Genomic DNA, 15059 nt, shown 5'->3' on the forward strand with positions numbered 1-15059 from the left:
GGGATTGCACTTGTGAAAACAGCAAAGCAATATTTTGATAAAGCAGCTTATTTCCATTTCTTAACTGCTTTTCCTACAGCCTGCAGATACTTCCTGCTGCCCCCCTGTCCCTCTCCAGCAGATAAAGGGACACATTTGTTGTTGAGATCACAGCAAGCCGAGGTTGTCATGGGACTCCCTGCACAAACAGAGCAGGTTTTCAAGGATAATACACAGCATAAATGAGCAGTCTTGTTCTGTCAACAAAACTCTGTGTGTTTATAAGGACCCTCGAACGTGTTTTTAAAAATACTTTGCGGGTATTTTTAGCTGTGCAGCCTCCCCTGGCACGGCGGTCCCGTCCCGGGCGCCGCTCTCCCCCTCGCCCCGGTGTCCCGGGGGACATCTCCCACCGGGGATGTTCCTGCAGGGGCAGAGCCCCGGGCAGAGCACGGCCCGTGTTGTTCAGGCTGCACTGACATCTGTTGGCTCTTATCGAGCCGGGTAGGAAAAAACAAGCCCGTGTGGTTTCACGCAGGGAGATAGCGGCAGGAGCGAGGGACGGGCGGCGATAAGGGACGGACAGACAGCGCCGGCCGGAGCAAGGGCGAGCAGCCGCGAAACTCAGCCGGCAATGACCGTGATCCCTGCGAAACAGACAATCCCCACCCCGTCCTTCCAGCTCCTGAAGGAGCACGAGTCGCCTCGCTGAAGGATAAATTGAAGCCCGCCCGTGTTGCTCCACTGCGAGCGCGTTCCTCGCTCCGTGTGAGTAATTAAAGCAGTGGGACACGAACACTCATTTCTGAATCAGTGTCTGCAAACATCACACAGCCTTTTGGAAAAAGCAAGTAAGCCCCGAGCACAGCGTTTCGGTTGAAGTAGCAAACTCTTACTCAGATGTACAATTTGGATAACATAGCTGCAATGTTTAGTGTAATAAGCAGAGAACTGTACGTGCTGGAGTTCAGCCAGCATCCTGCTATGGTTGGGAGCCCCGTGCTGCAAACCCTGTGTCGTGTGTCAGGCTCTTATTCACGGAATTAACACCAGGCTGAGCTGCAGTGGGTGACAGGGCTGCAGGCTGCTCTGCCAGCCTTGGGCATGGAGAGTTAGAGAGCTCTGCCTGGGGTGACTAAAACCTGAAGTGTGGCAAGTCCCAGGCCTGACTCAGCAGCCCAAGGGGTTTTCTGAGAAAAACTCTGAAAACGTGGGGCCCAGCTGGTTTGGTCCTCACAGCCCTTTGTGAGCAAGAGAAAGGGCAAACCAGTAGCAGGGAGGTGTTGTGGGCATGGGAGGATGTCATGTGGAAGAGGACTTCTAGAAGGCTTGAGAGGAAAGGAGACGACCATCAATTTTCTCTTTGAGTGGAAACAATCTCAGAAATCCTTGTCCCTGCTATTCCTCACAAATACTTGTTATATGATTGGGTCAACAGCATTTAATTTTGGCCACAATGTATAATCTCATTTTTTAATGTCAAATTTGCCCTTTGATTTTAAAGACAGCTTGTGCTGTTCAGGTTCTGAAATAATTTAAAACAGAATTAGCTGATTTTACAGCTTTATAAATCTCTCCTGGTTGGCTCCAGTGTAAGTAGGTTGTTAAATTCTACCAGTAGAGATTTCATCATTTCTCTGAGTGCTGCAGTTTAATATTTGCCATTGAAGCACTGGGTCAGGCTGACTTTGCCTGCTAGTCTTCACTGTTCTCATGCAGCTTTAAAGGAGAAAATGTCAGAGAAACAAGGGATCTACTTTCCTGGTAAAAAAAGCACAGGACATGAAAGCACCTCTGGCTGCGCAGGACAGGGGATGTGGGCAAGGCTGCTGTCCCCACTGCCAGCAAGCCTGGAGCAGCCTGGCAGCCCTGCCCCTGAGCCTCTGTGCCAGCACACTCCTGAGCCAAGGGACAGTGGGAGCCGCCAGCACCACGAGGCTGAGCAAGCCCAGGCTCTCAGGAAGGCACTGCAGTGACATTCCCACAAGAGCTGGAAGCAGCAGCCCTGCAGAGCACTTGGAGCTCCCACTGCACCTTCTCTGTTGTGTGACACCTGCCTGTCATTGGCACTGCAGGAAATAGAGGCGTCCATGCACTGCAGCTGTAGTCATAATTCTGATTATTTGTGCACTGCTCCCAGGGCAGGATACCATCAATGGTTGTGGGGGGAACAGGGGAGATGCTCCCAGGGCACAGCAGCTGCCTCTGCTCCTTGTCACACTCTGTCACGGCCTGGGGACGGTGTCACAGCTTCCCCAGGCACAGGCTCCTGCTAAGTCAGTCACAGCAGTGAAGGAGCAGTTTTGCTCTGTTCCTTGCTCGCAGTAGTGCAGTTCACACCCTCGCTGGTGGCTCTGCAGCTGCAGTGGAGCGTTTCCCCAGGGCAGGCACACACGGAGCGGATTTTGGCGCTCTCCTGTGCCCCAGCACGGTGGGATGGGCTCAGCTGGCAGCCGGAGATGCCCATGGCCGGGCAGCCCTTCCTCCCTTCCTTCCTCCCTTCCTCCCTTGCCCTGCTCGGAGCTGCGGCTGGTGCCCGAAGCCGCAGTGACATCCTCTAGATGTCACCAGTGCCCCGGGCTGTGCCTGCTCTGCGCTCCCCGTCCCTCCGTGTCCCCCAGGAACAAAGGCAGAGCCCGGGCTGGCGGCTCCAGGGCCCTCCGTAAGCTGCTGCTGAGGCCCCGGGGTGCTCACACCAGCCTCATTAAAAGGTGAAAAAAGAACGACGCTGCTTCCTTTCTTTCTCAGCGTTTTGGCTGTTATTTCCTTCCATGCTTTCTCACATCTGGTGTCTCATCCATTCAGATCTCTGCCTTTTCTTCCTCCTTGCTGATGCTGCAGCGCTCAGGTGCAGGCACAAAAGGGAGTGATCAGGAATTTATCACCTTTCCTCTTCTGGTGCGACAACAGGAAAAACCCTTGGCAAATACAATGTTCCCTCTCATCCTCCTCCCGTGCTGAATTTTGCTGTTACTTCACTGTCGTATTTTTCAGCTTCCCAATGGTTTCTGTAGAGTAAGGATTAACTCTTTGCCTGGACAGAGCCAAAACACATCAGGTTGGAGTGTCCAAGGAAAAAACTTGTGGTTTTTAGGAGAGACTGGCAGCTGCCCTTCACCCAGGAGGGTCCTTCTGTGCTGACCTGGAGCCCTGCAGCCTCCACTGAACCAAATGGAAAGGCTCAAGTGAAAGAACAGTGCTGCCAAGGAAAAAACACCTTGAAGTCTCTCATTTGTAAAGCCCTCCTGGAAGTGGAAAGCATTCACGATTCTCCTTGTTGTTATTACTGCTGAAAAAATTACAAGAGAATTGACCAACGAAGGTAACGAAGTCTTTTCATAGTAAGGAACAGTTCCATGAGGCAAAAAAGACACCTTTGCTTACATGATACAAGATACTTTGGTTTCCATTTAAAAATGTGCTTTTCTGTATCTCAAGGAGTGTTTTTCTCTGGGCAGCAAAGGAGGTTTTGATGAGCTTTATTAATTTTTGCTGAGGACATCTGTGCTCCCATTATGAAATAGTTCTTCCTTACAGCCAGCACCAGCCAGTCTGAAGTCTTTCCAACAAGATTTTAGGTGTAGAATGCAAAGTTGACCATCACTCAGCCTTCACATGGACTGAATTAAATTCCACTGAGAGCAGCAGTACCCTGGAGCTGGAGCAGAGGAGCAGATGAGTGTGTGGAGCCTGCAGTTGTAGTCATAATTCTGATTATTTGTGCACTGCTTCCAGTGTCGCTCCTTAACTCATGCTGCGGACTGGAGAAGGGCTCGTTCCTCTGCAGCACTGACACTCCACAGACACAAACTCCCTTTGCCAGGCTGGAATTAAGGCACAGTCCCTGGAATAATTCCCTTTCCTGTGTGGGAGCAGCAGCAGCTGCCAGGGCAGGGGAAGCCCTGGGAATTGGTGTGAGGCAGGGCATGGCCTGACCACCTGCATTGTTTCAAGTGAACATTTCCACCCATGTGCTGAGGGGTGCAAACATATTCCAGCATCCTGACTGAGCTCTGGATGGGAGCTCTGCTTCACCCCCTGATTAATTCCCTTTAAAGCTAACAATAACATAGAAGGAGACTGCACACAAGTACCAGCCTCCAAGCAGCTTGTAATTGCTTTTTTGGCAAATAATTGTAAAGGGCTCTGTGTTTTCAGAGCTGCAAGGTTCATTCACAGATACATTTGGCAAAAGAAATCACAGACCCACCATACACTCTCTGCTGGATTATCTACTACAAAATCCTTAGCCAAAGATTAAAAGGAAAAATCACAGATGCATTTCAGCTTTCACAGTTTAAGTAGCAAATGGCTTCAGCAAATAATTAATATGACAGAAAGAGGATTTGCTGAGTAAGGCAACATTACCAACATTACTAGAACAACCTAATTGTGTTCTGCCTTGCTAGTTAACCCTGCCTTGAGTATTACTAAGGACATAAACCAGAAGTCTTGTGCTGTTGTATCTCTGCTCTCCCCAGCCTCCAGCCTGGTTTGCTCTGAGCTGGGTTGGTACAGGATGAATAGGTGGAAATATTTAACACTGTAGCCATTCCTCAAAAGCGTTTGAGTTATTTTAGGTAGATCATGCAGGCCTCTGTGGTGCTTGGGTTGCTACTTAGAATGTTCTTTCAAGTCTCTTCACTTGGCCTGTTAAGCACTTAAGGATAAATTGCATAGAGACTGTGGGCATTCATCTTAACTCAATGACTAGACTTTTGAGTATTAATAAAAAAATCAGGTTTGTTTGTTTGTTTGTTTGCTTTCAATGTGGAGAGCACTTCTGCTCTGCTAGTTGCTTGTATCAGGAAAGAAACCAAGCAGAGAAACTCTAATTTAGAAAGGATGATCCTACAGCCACATTTCAAAGAATTTGTTCAGCAATAAAGAGTCTGGATTAAAGTGAAACATAAGGGATCAATAGTTCCCATTTCAGAGAAAATGAGGATTATTGGACAGAAAGCAAATCCCAGCCTTTGGTTTGATGATTGGAAATGCATACAGTAAATGTACCTGCAAAGCAATCGATGGACACAGTTTGTGCTTTGCCTCTGAGAGCTGAAGGGCAAGGAAACAGGAGCAGCTCCCTGTGAGCTTGTGCCCCCTTTCTGAAGCAGTGAGAACAATTGCTGTTGGCACAGGGACACTCCTTGCACCTCATCCTCATCAGCAGTTGGATTCCTGTTTTCATAAATGGTTTCTCCTTACTCGTAAAATATGCATGGTCTAAATTTTAGGCTATGGTATATAACTTCATTTATCCTGCTGAAACTGTAGCATTCTTACAGTTCTCATACATGAGTGCAATTTAACATAGAAAGCTCTCCTGGAAAAGAAGGATAATTTTTTCCCCTCTTCTATTACAAAAAAAAAAATTACTTTAAATTCCATTAGCTGAGTTTTTAATAACTGATATGAACGTGCTTTCCTGTGTTTATTATTTTTGGAAACTTGTTTTGAAGAATAGTCTGTACAACATACCTTTGGTTATTCTTTACCCTTAAAGAAAATACTCAGTAAACTTGGTACATGAAACAATTGGACAACTTGAATATATGACCTAATTTATGAGTGTTGCTTTTTTTGGCACAACTTACCCCTCATTGAAAGCAGCACCCTGTAACTGCATTATTAGCTTGGCAATACCCACTGCAATGAAGAGGTAGCTGAAATCTGTGCTTCTCCATCCCACTAACAATCCAGATTTTACAGCCCCACACTCTGATGGAATAAATTGGCAATAAAAAATTGTTGACTTACAAAACATGCCAGTTGTTCTTTTATTTTGTTTTAAACTGGCTTTTGGTCAATTTTCTGTCTGAAGAAATAAAAATCAACAATTTTGTTGATTTTCAACAAAATTGAGAATCAATTTTTCAAATAAATTAAAAACAATTTCAGGGTTTTTCCATGTGTTATTGATTAATTTAAAATAGAGATTTTGTTCATCAAAGGTTATTAATTCTACTTTCATTGGTTATGCAATAACTACTCTGATTTCAATAAAAGATGTTTTACATTTGGGGTAGAAGAGAAATCAGGAAAATGTGCTTCTCTGTACTTCAAAAAACAAACCAACCCCTTTCTCATTATCTAAAAGTCAAAGTTTACCCAAAACTTCTTGTTAATAGATTTTATTTGCATTCATCTCAACCTCTCGCTACCTCCAAACCTTTCACCTCTTATCAGAGCGTTTTCCCTTCAAAATGCACCAACAATCCACATTCCCAGTTTGCCTTCAAGCTGCAGGGAGAGGGTCTAGGACACTCTGATTACAGCAGTTTTCATAACGAGATAAAATGCTGCAGTCACAACCAAAGCGGAGCCGTGGAGGAGCCAAGTTCGTGCTCAAGGCTGCCCCACAGAGCCCCAGCAGAGCCCTGGGGTGATGGGGAGGTGGCTCTGAGCTGAAACACCTCATCCCCACCATCAGCAGCACTGCCAAACGAGTGTGGGGTTTCCTGTAAGGCCGTGGTGGTTCTCAGCTGGAGTCAGCTGCAGTTTCAGAGCTCCCCACCCCACACAATGCCCCTTGTTTCCCTCTCAGATTCCCATTTGAGGGCTCGTGACCAGAGGTGCTCATGCCTTGCGTAGTTCCCCATTCCTTCCTGCTTAGGGAACATCCTGCTTGTCCCAGGTTTCTTTGCAGGGCTAAATACCTCCCCAGAGGAATTCTTCCCTCCAATCACACAATCAGCTCTCATCAGCTTTGGCTTCGAACCACAGCGACTGCCCCGCACTGGCACAGAGAGAGGAATTCCATGTTTGCTCACTCCCTGCCCAGGTGAGCCAGCCTCTCAGAGCAAAGTAAAACTGTGTTTTCATTCTGGTGCTGTATTGTACTCTCCCTCAACCTGAAACATGTGAGGAATGATGTGAGGGACAAACCAGAATTACTTGGCCAAGGCCCTGGGGGGATCCCTGCAGTTGGGAGCGTTCACTGTCAGCCTCTCAGGGCAGGCACACGCAAAGTCCAGCTCTGGTTATTAAATCCTGGGAGCTTGTTCCAGCCCTGCCAGTTTATCATAGCCCAAGAATTTGGCTTTTTTGGGAGAGCCTGGAGCAGGGAGTGGCCAGTGCTGGAGGCTGCACAGGAGAACACTGGTGTTGGGAACACTTGTCATTTGGTTTGTCCTCGGCACTTCAGCACAGGACGTGGAATCCGGAGGGGAGGGTTCTTTATAGCCAAGTGAAACTTTCTTCTTCCTATGCTGACTTAATTAACTGCTGGGGAAAAGAGCCATTTGCTGATACTGAAGAAAAATGCAGCAATTAGACTTCACCTCCATTTTCTGATAGTGCTCAGACCTCACAGTGTGCTGTGCAATGCCCACACAAAGCCTTTGCAACCTGGACTCCCTGATTTACACCTATAAAAGCTGTGGCCACTGGGACAGACATCCTCTCCAAACCATGCTGCCTTTTTTGACTTGTGTAGTTTGTAATGTTCTAAATCTCTCAACATCACTCCAGGAAAGGTGCTGCTTGTGTACCTCTACAATTTCTGTGGGGAAAATAAGGTGCAAGAGTGGTTTAATTGCAGCTCCTCCATGCATTCACAGTCTGACTGTTGCTAAGGCAACTTGTGATTGAGAGACACAAGACAAACAAGAATCTCTCCAAAAAGTGACAGGGAATGGGCACAGTAAGGAAACAACACAAGTTCCTCCTGCTCTGACCTTCTCTTCAGCAGCACAGTTAGACATTGTGCTAAGCAGAGGCTGTAACCTGTAACTAAAATGTCCTTAGGACAGTTTTACTAAATGCCAGTTGTGCCAACGTGAGCATTTGATGTGTGCACACAGGAACCCAGCTCGGCTGGGACGCTCCAGGTGTGCTCCTGCAAACCCTCAGCTGGGCTTTGCTGTGCTGCTGGGCTGGGAACAGGCCTGGGCTGCCACAGGGCAGCACATGGCACAGAGAGGGAGAGGGCTCCTGCTCCCAGACCTTCCAGCCCAGCTGGGAGCAACACTGAGGAGTGCCAGGACCATACCTGGCTCCTGAAGCAGAAGTTGCTGCTGCCCAGAATGTTCCTTTGGTTTTACCAGTTCAGTGATGCCATGGAAGGTAGGAGAAAACACATTACATGTGCTCAGGAGCAGCAACTGCTGTTCAGGACACCAATCCTCTGCATTTTTGACCTCAGTTGCTAAGTTACAATGTTTAAAGCAAGATAAGTCACCTGCTCCAGGGGTGTTTGCAGCCACACAGGGGGATAATTATAGAAAAGGTGTCAAATCAGGGTGGTGAGAACATCACACCCAACAGATTTGTTTTCTTCTTATTGCAGGAGGGGACAAACACATCATCTTCTTCTGGAAATCCTTGGCCTGCTGCTTAAGGGAGCAGCAGTTAAATACTGGAGACATTTCTGTGCTGCCCCAATGGCAGCACGGTGGCATTTGGAATAAATACACTCTGCTCTTTTGGTCCTGTGTGGCTCAGCACCAGGGAAGCAGGGAAACCAAACCAAGAGTGCCCATTAGCACTGATTTCCAGAGGGAGGAAAAACTGTCACTTCTCTATTGAATTTTGTTGGGGAAAAGGAAAAAGAAAGGTTTTGTGAGCTGCAGTTTCCCTTACACCACTGAGCTCCTGCTGATCCCCAGCCTGGTGTGAGGCTCCAGGAGCAGCAGGGCTGCTTGACCCTGCCCTGAGGTTGGAGCCTTATTTTAATCACTGAGAGGCTGCTGGAACAGTGTCACAGGAGGGCCAAGCACCACCAAGCTCTGCTGCAAGCTTCTCTCCTGTTCACCAGGAGCAGAAAAGGCTTTCAGTGTGAGCAGGGTTTGCACTGAGTGCTTTGGGGGCTTTTCTTTTGCACTAACTTTCATCCTTCTATTTTTGTTTGGCTTTCTCTGTTAAAGAGGGCTGGAATGTATTTGCCAGTCAGCCAGAAATAATTTCAATGACTTCTGCTTCAGTCAGTAAGCTAAATAATCCATCAACCTGCATGGGATAAACAGGGTGTAAAAGATTCTTTAAAACAAAATTCCTGTTTAGATGTTTGTGACAGCCAGTGGAGAGGAGATGGATGAAGGAAATGGTGAGGGGACCTCCAGCAAGGTGCTGCAAACAGCCCTGCAAGGCTCAGGTCACCCAGGCTATCCCAACATGGGCACCCTTTGATTCTGAAACCTTTCCCAGTGCCTCTCTAGGTAGGATTGATCAAACACTTTGTGTTATCTGCAGCAGAATCTCACAGATGTTTCCTGGCAGAAACCTTAAGCAGAACACCAAATGTTTCAACATCACATACAAAGCTGGTCCAGGGCCAGCCCTTTACGTGGTGCTTTGTGTTTGCCCATAGTGCTGCATGTGCCTGTCAAATCCTCTTCCTGTTTTGGAGATCAGATCTGGGGATGGAGAGCTTCCAAAGGCTGGCCAGCTCCAAAGTAAGCTGTGCTCCACAAAAATAAAAACAATCATATCAGAAGAAGTATTAATACTCGGATGAATAATTGTCTCTCTATTATTTCCTGCCTTGCAAGCTTGCATGTGTTCTAGGAGGGGGCAGTTTTAGAAGGCAAAGGCTCAATTCCTGCTGGCCAAAGGGATTAAAGTCTCCTGCTCTCACAGCATTTACATCTCACATGCCAAAGTGAAATCCAACAAAATACACCTTAAGAACCATCCTCATCCCTTCTGACATTCATACAAAGGGCTCTGGGTTAGGTTTGTGGGCTTGCCCATTGCCAAGTCTGCTGAAGACAAAGGAAATGCTATTTTGCTATCAGGGAAGGATTTCAGACAGATGGCAGGAGTGGTGAAGTGCTGTGGAATTTCTTGTGAAGGATGATTCAGGAAGGAAAATGTTGATGGGATACCCAGTCTTAGGAGAAAAATGCGACAGCCAGATGGAAAATAAAGTTGTGTGTGAGTGTGGATGCCCATAACAAACAAATGGCTGGTGTTTTAAACACCAGGCCTACAGCCAGGGTCTCCTTGGCTTTGGTTTAACCTTACATCTTCAGGAAGAATATTTCCCAATTTGCAATCTGGATTTATTCATTAGGGCTGGTCTGACAGGAAATTAAAAAAAAATACAATAGAATAAAATTAAAGTATGAGACTAGTTGAAAAAAAAGTTTAGACCTAAAAAATTAACATTTTTCACTTCTTAAGTACTTTCTGAATCAAATCTGAGTTTTCTGGTGACTTCTATATCACTGCAGTTACAGGTTTATGTCATGAGGACACTGAGTTCAGATAAAGTGCACACCTAATTTAGAGCAGCCATTGCCTTAACTTTGTTTTCCACTAGTTGAATGAAACTAATCAAACTAAGACAGAAGAAATGTGAGGATTTGAAGCAAACCAAGAGCCCAGTGGGGGAAAAGCCACATCTCCAAGATGCAGGTGAAGCAGCAGCATCTCTGTGTCTGTGCAGAAAATGAGAAAATGCCAAAGGAGAGGGTGGCAGCCCTGGCTGGGCCGCAGCTCAGGGCAGGGAAGAGCCAAGGAGCCATTTCCAGCAGGAAAGATGAAGTGGGGAGGTGGAAACAGCCCAGCAGGATGGGGATGTGTCTCCACAGGCAGGAATGAAACTCTCTGTCCTCCAGGAGCTGCACCCAGAGCTGCCCTCACCCAAAGGCACTGAGTGTATTTTAGCCAGACATTTTCCACTCTGTCCCTCCCAAACACTGCTGCTGCCCAGCACACTTCAGTGTGCATGGAAAATTATTTTCTTCCAGATGTTCCTACTTAGAACTCAATAACTGCCTCCAACTACATGAGCATCACATTAAAAACACTAATAGAGGGACTAAAAGCATGAACTTGTGTTCCATTATGCCATGGTTAACTGGTGCTAAAAATCTAACCATGCACTGAGAGCAGCTCACACAGCATTTACAGGCACAGCTCCCTCAGATTTTGTCTTTCTAAACCATCCACAAAGCTCTGGACTCCTCTGATTTTTAGATTGTTTTAGTGATTTGAACGGGTGGTTACCCCTCTTTGGGGCTGAGCATGAAGAGCAGCACCTGGGCAGGAAAGCAGAGGGGAAATATTTGCCACTGGGCAAGAACCTTCTGTTACCTGTGCCCAAAATGATCATTGTCTATTCATTCTTCTTTTCTGATAGGCTCAGAGATCTTCAAACCCACACATTTGCACCACAGGCTGAAGAATTCAGTGGAGCTGAAGCAGCAGGAAAGGTGAGAGGTGGGAGCCACAGGCAGCACCAAGGGTGAGATGCCAGGGATGGATCCTCACCTGCTCCCTGCTCTGTTCCCAGCCTGAGGAATCTTTCATCAGAGGCAGATCACATCCCTTCCCCATCAGTCCAGAATGAAGCAGCAGGCAGGATACTCAATGAAGTTCTCATTATGGTCACTGCCCTGGGATCTGTTTCTGAACAGGCAATAAAAACCCAAAAGCCAAACTACCTGTCACAGTATGCACGTGATCAGACTGAAAAAAAATCTAAAAAAAAATTAAATATAATAACACTTAATAGTTTTTAGGTTTTACAGGATGTGACCCTTGTGTGGACTGAAGAGGGGATGTCATTGTCCTCAATGGGCACTGCTGCCCTGGCAGGGGCTGCTCCAGTGGGGTCTGTGTGTCTGCCCCTGTGCCACTCTCATTTTCACACTGTACATCCTCTCTGTGGCCTTTCACAGAAAATTCAGCTTCTGACAAGGTAATCTGGCAACAGTGTGGTGCCCTGAGTGAGGGGTAAGGGCAAACACACCCTGAAATTCAGAGGGGTTGGGGAAGGGGTGCAATTCAGGTGATTTAACTCACATCATCCCTTCAGTGCCCATAAATCAGCACCAGACTGGGATTATCAGTGACTGAGTCAGCAAAAGCTTTCAGGAAAGACTTGGTCAATATTCTGTTACCACCTACACCTGCAGTGGTTAAAAGCTCCATTATCCCCTCCTCTGATTTATTTATTTATTCATCGGAGCTAAAAATGCTCTTTAGCAATCTCACCCTCTTGTTCCTAGAAAACAGAAATGATTCATTTGAACTCTTTTTTTTCCTCCCACCCCCATGTCTCAGGATATTTCATGACGATGAAATGGAGGAGTCAGAGGTGTTTTATTTGTCTGCCTTGGGCTTTGCTTTGTGGTGCCCAAGGCAGGCAGAATTTCTATTTCGTGATCATTCTGAATCACAGGAATTTCTGCTTCAATTCTTGCTTTGGCTCTGCCCTTTATTCTTTTTTTGTATGTAATTTTATCGGTTCCAAGGCCAACAAAATCCTTCTGGATGACAGATTATTTCTCCACAGGTAGGTTTTTCTTACTACTGATGAAGTTTTTCTTAGTATTGAAGTGAGGAACTTTACAAATGAGACATTTTTAAAGTACAATGAATGTCCTTCAGTCCAATGTTAGAGTGGATTAGCAAGGAGAGAAGACTTGAAACATTTTGTTCATGAACTGCAGACAATTCATGGACTTGAAAATGAGAACTAAATTGAGTAAAAAGAAAAAAAATATTTATTCATCCTAAAGTTTCACTGGCTTTCAAAGCAAGATTTGCTTCCAGAGTTTCAAGCCATTAAGAATGTCTGTTGGAACCATCTCCTATATTTAAAAATCTGTAGATTCCTCTGAGAATAATTATAGACCAAAATTCCAGCTAATTTGGTTTCTAGAGAACAGTAGCTGTCAAATATTTTCACAGTTTGGATTTTTTCCCTGGGCTACTAAATTACATTGTGCCTTCAGTGCAGGAGAATCATTTGTTCTGCCAAATATTGTTGGGATTGAGGGAGGTTGGCTCTGTGCACTTTGATCTCATCCAGTTGCTGCTTCATGACTGCACAGGTCAATCCTGAAGGTAAATTTCCATTTATGCAGGGAGGAATGTTTTCCCCTCCAACTGTGATGCATGTTTGCAGTTAAGTGATGCTGAATATATTTTTGTCTTAATTTTTGTTATAAATCCAATTTTTAATTTTTTTTTTTTAAATTAAGGGATATGACCTCAGCATCCAAACTGTGATTTGAAGGTTTCTCTTTGTAAAAGCTCAATCACACAGCTCAGGACCATTGTCCTGCTCCTCCTGCCACAGCACACAAGGACCAGAGTGAGACTCCTCATCCATTGCCTTCAGCTGAGGGCTTTGCTCCACCTCTGCAGACACGAGGGGAATTCCCTCTGATCCCCAGACGTGGATAAGCTGGAGCAAGTCCAGAGGAGGCCCTAAAGATGCTCTGAGGGCTGGAGCTCCTCTCCTGTGAGGACAGGCTGAGAGAGCTGGGGTTGTTCAGCCAGGAGAAGAAAAGGCTCCAGAGAAATCTCAGAGCCCCTTCCAGAGCCTAAAGGAGCCCCAAGAGAACTGGAAAGGGACTTGGGACAAGGGGAAATGGCTTCAAGTTGGAAAAGGGCAGATTTGTTTAGGTATTGGGAAGAAATTCTTCCCTGTGAGGGAAGCACCTCACACCTGGAGTTGGTTTTGCAATGAAGCTGAGGCTGCCCCTGGATCCCTGGAGTGTCCCAGGCCAGGCTGGACAGGGCTGGGAGCAGCCTGGGACCGTGGCAGGAGGTTTGGATCCAGGCAGTCTTTACAGTCCCTTCCAACCCAAACCATTCCATGATTCCTTCATGGAGGACTGGTCCAATCCTAAATAACTCCTCCACGAGTATTTCAGACTCATGGTCTCATTGCTGGCAGCCTCCCCTACACTAAAGTCTCTCTGGTGCCTGGAACAGCTGCTTATTTCTCCAACTTGGGCCTTTGAGATGTAAATAGTGTAATCCAACTTCAAGAGGCAAGGAAATATTAGCAGAATTTAATGTAAATATTGTATAAATCATCCCAAAATAGCACGGCCACGGGATCAGCCAAAGACACTAACTGAAAGTTAAACAGACTAAGTAAATATAGACTAAATATATTCCCCTCCTGGAATTGCCACTGGAATGGATCCAGACAGGAAATAGGTTAAAATACAGTCTTGTGGCAGTGATATTAAAAAGCCATTGGCCTGTTTGGTGACATTTATAATGAATTTTATGTACTCCATACATTTTTAATACATGCCGAGTTAAATATTATCAAATCTATAAAAAGATTGTGGAAAAAAATGTCTGGTTTCATATGGGTGGACGCTGCCTGGAACTCTCTCTGTGGGTTTTGTGTAAGAGAAGTGTTTGAAAGAAAACATGAAAGGGAAAAATAAAAATCCCTGCACAGCAGTTTTGGAAAACTATTGCTTTCCCATCCAGAGCCCAGGAGACATCACATACCAAGGCAAGAGAATTTCCAAGACACAAACCACAATGGGGATGGAAGAGGAAGATGCACTAATTCCAACCCTTACACGTGCAAATGGAGAAAAATCAATTTAATTGCCTGGTGTGCCCTTGTGCAGCTTCAGGGTGAGGGCAGTGCAGTACAGGAGGGCCCTTTGCCTGTATGGATGCTGCTCCAGCTGGAGCAAATGGGGTCAGTAGCAGCTTTGTGCACAGGTAACTACAAAATAAAACATGCCCTGACCCACCTGAACAACCTTGGAACACAGGTGCTTGTCTAGATGTCCCAAAGACTATTTTCCAAAAAACTGCTTTTTGCAGAAGTTTGTCCACACAAACAGGATGGGATTTCTGTGCTCCCTCTCTCACAGGCCCCAGGGACAGCAGGGGTGTTGATCTCTCCACACTCAGCTCCAATCCAGAGGCTACAGGTAAGGTCCAGCACACCCAGAGGGAACCCAAATCCCTACTGCACCTTCCCAGGGTCAGAAGTGCCCAGCACAAGTTAATTCCCAACTATTGTTTTGCCCAAATGCATCTTTCTGGAGCAGCAGGTAACACTCTGTGATGCGTCTGTTGCCAGTTCCCAGTTCAGAGAGCACAGTGCCAAAATGGGATAATTTGCTGAATTTCCTCAGGCAAAACACAGCACAGGCAGCACAGGCCCTGCCTGCAGCAAGGTTTACAGGCTGAGCACATCACAGACAGGTTTGCCCTGACTGAGCACCAGCTTCACTTTAACAAGCAGACCAACAGACCAGCCTTGTGCTCCCAGGTCTGTCACGCGTTTCACAGCAAACTGCTGCCCACAGGGATGCTCTGGACCATGGCAGAGACAATGCTTAACTCTCCTGCTTCCTGTC

At 46.3% G+C, this 15059-nt stretch overlaps 1 long non-coding RNA gene across 4 annotated transcripts; it reads left to right on the forward strand.

Annotated features, from left to right (window-relative positions):
• Positions 1-537: 537 nt before the first annotated feature.
• Positions 538-11368, forward strand: LOC139599497 (uncharacterized). 4 transcript variants are annotated; one of them, XR_011682248.1, is made up of 3 exons: positions 538-830; positions 2974-3320; positions 11066-11368. It is a non-coding gene; the product is annotated as an uncharacterized lncRNA (long non-coding RNA). The 4 variants fall into 4 exon arrangements; XR_011682247.1 differs by having other exon boundaries at positions 2974-3301; XR_011682249.1 differs by having other exon boundaries at positions 3074-3301.
• The last annotated feature ends 3691 nt before the right edge of the window (positions 11369-15059 follow it).

The sequence above is a fragment of the Agelaius tricolor genome, unplaced genomic scaffold (assembly GCF_023055355.1).
Source record: "Agelaius tricolor isolate 1412-34295 unplaced genomic scaffold, bAgeTri1.0.p SCAF_23, whole genome shotgun sequence".
NCBI lineage: Eukaryota > Metazoa > Chordata > Aves > Passeriformes > Icteridae > Agelaius > Agelaius tricolor.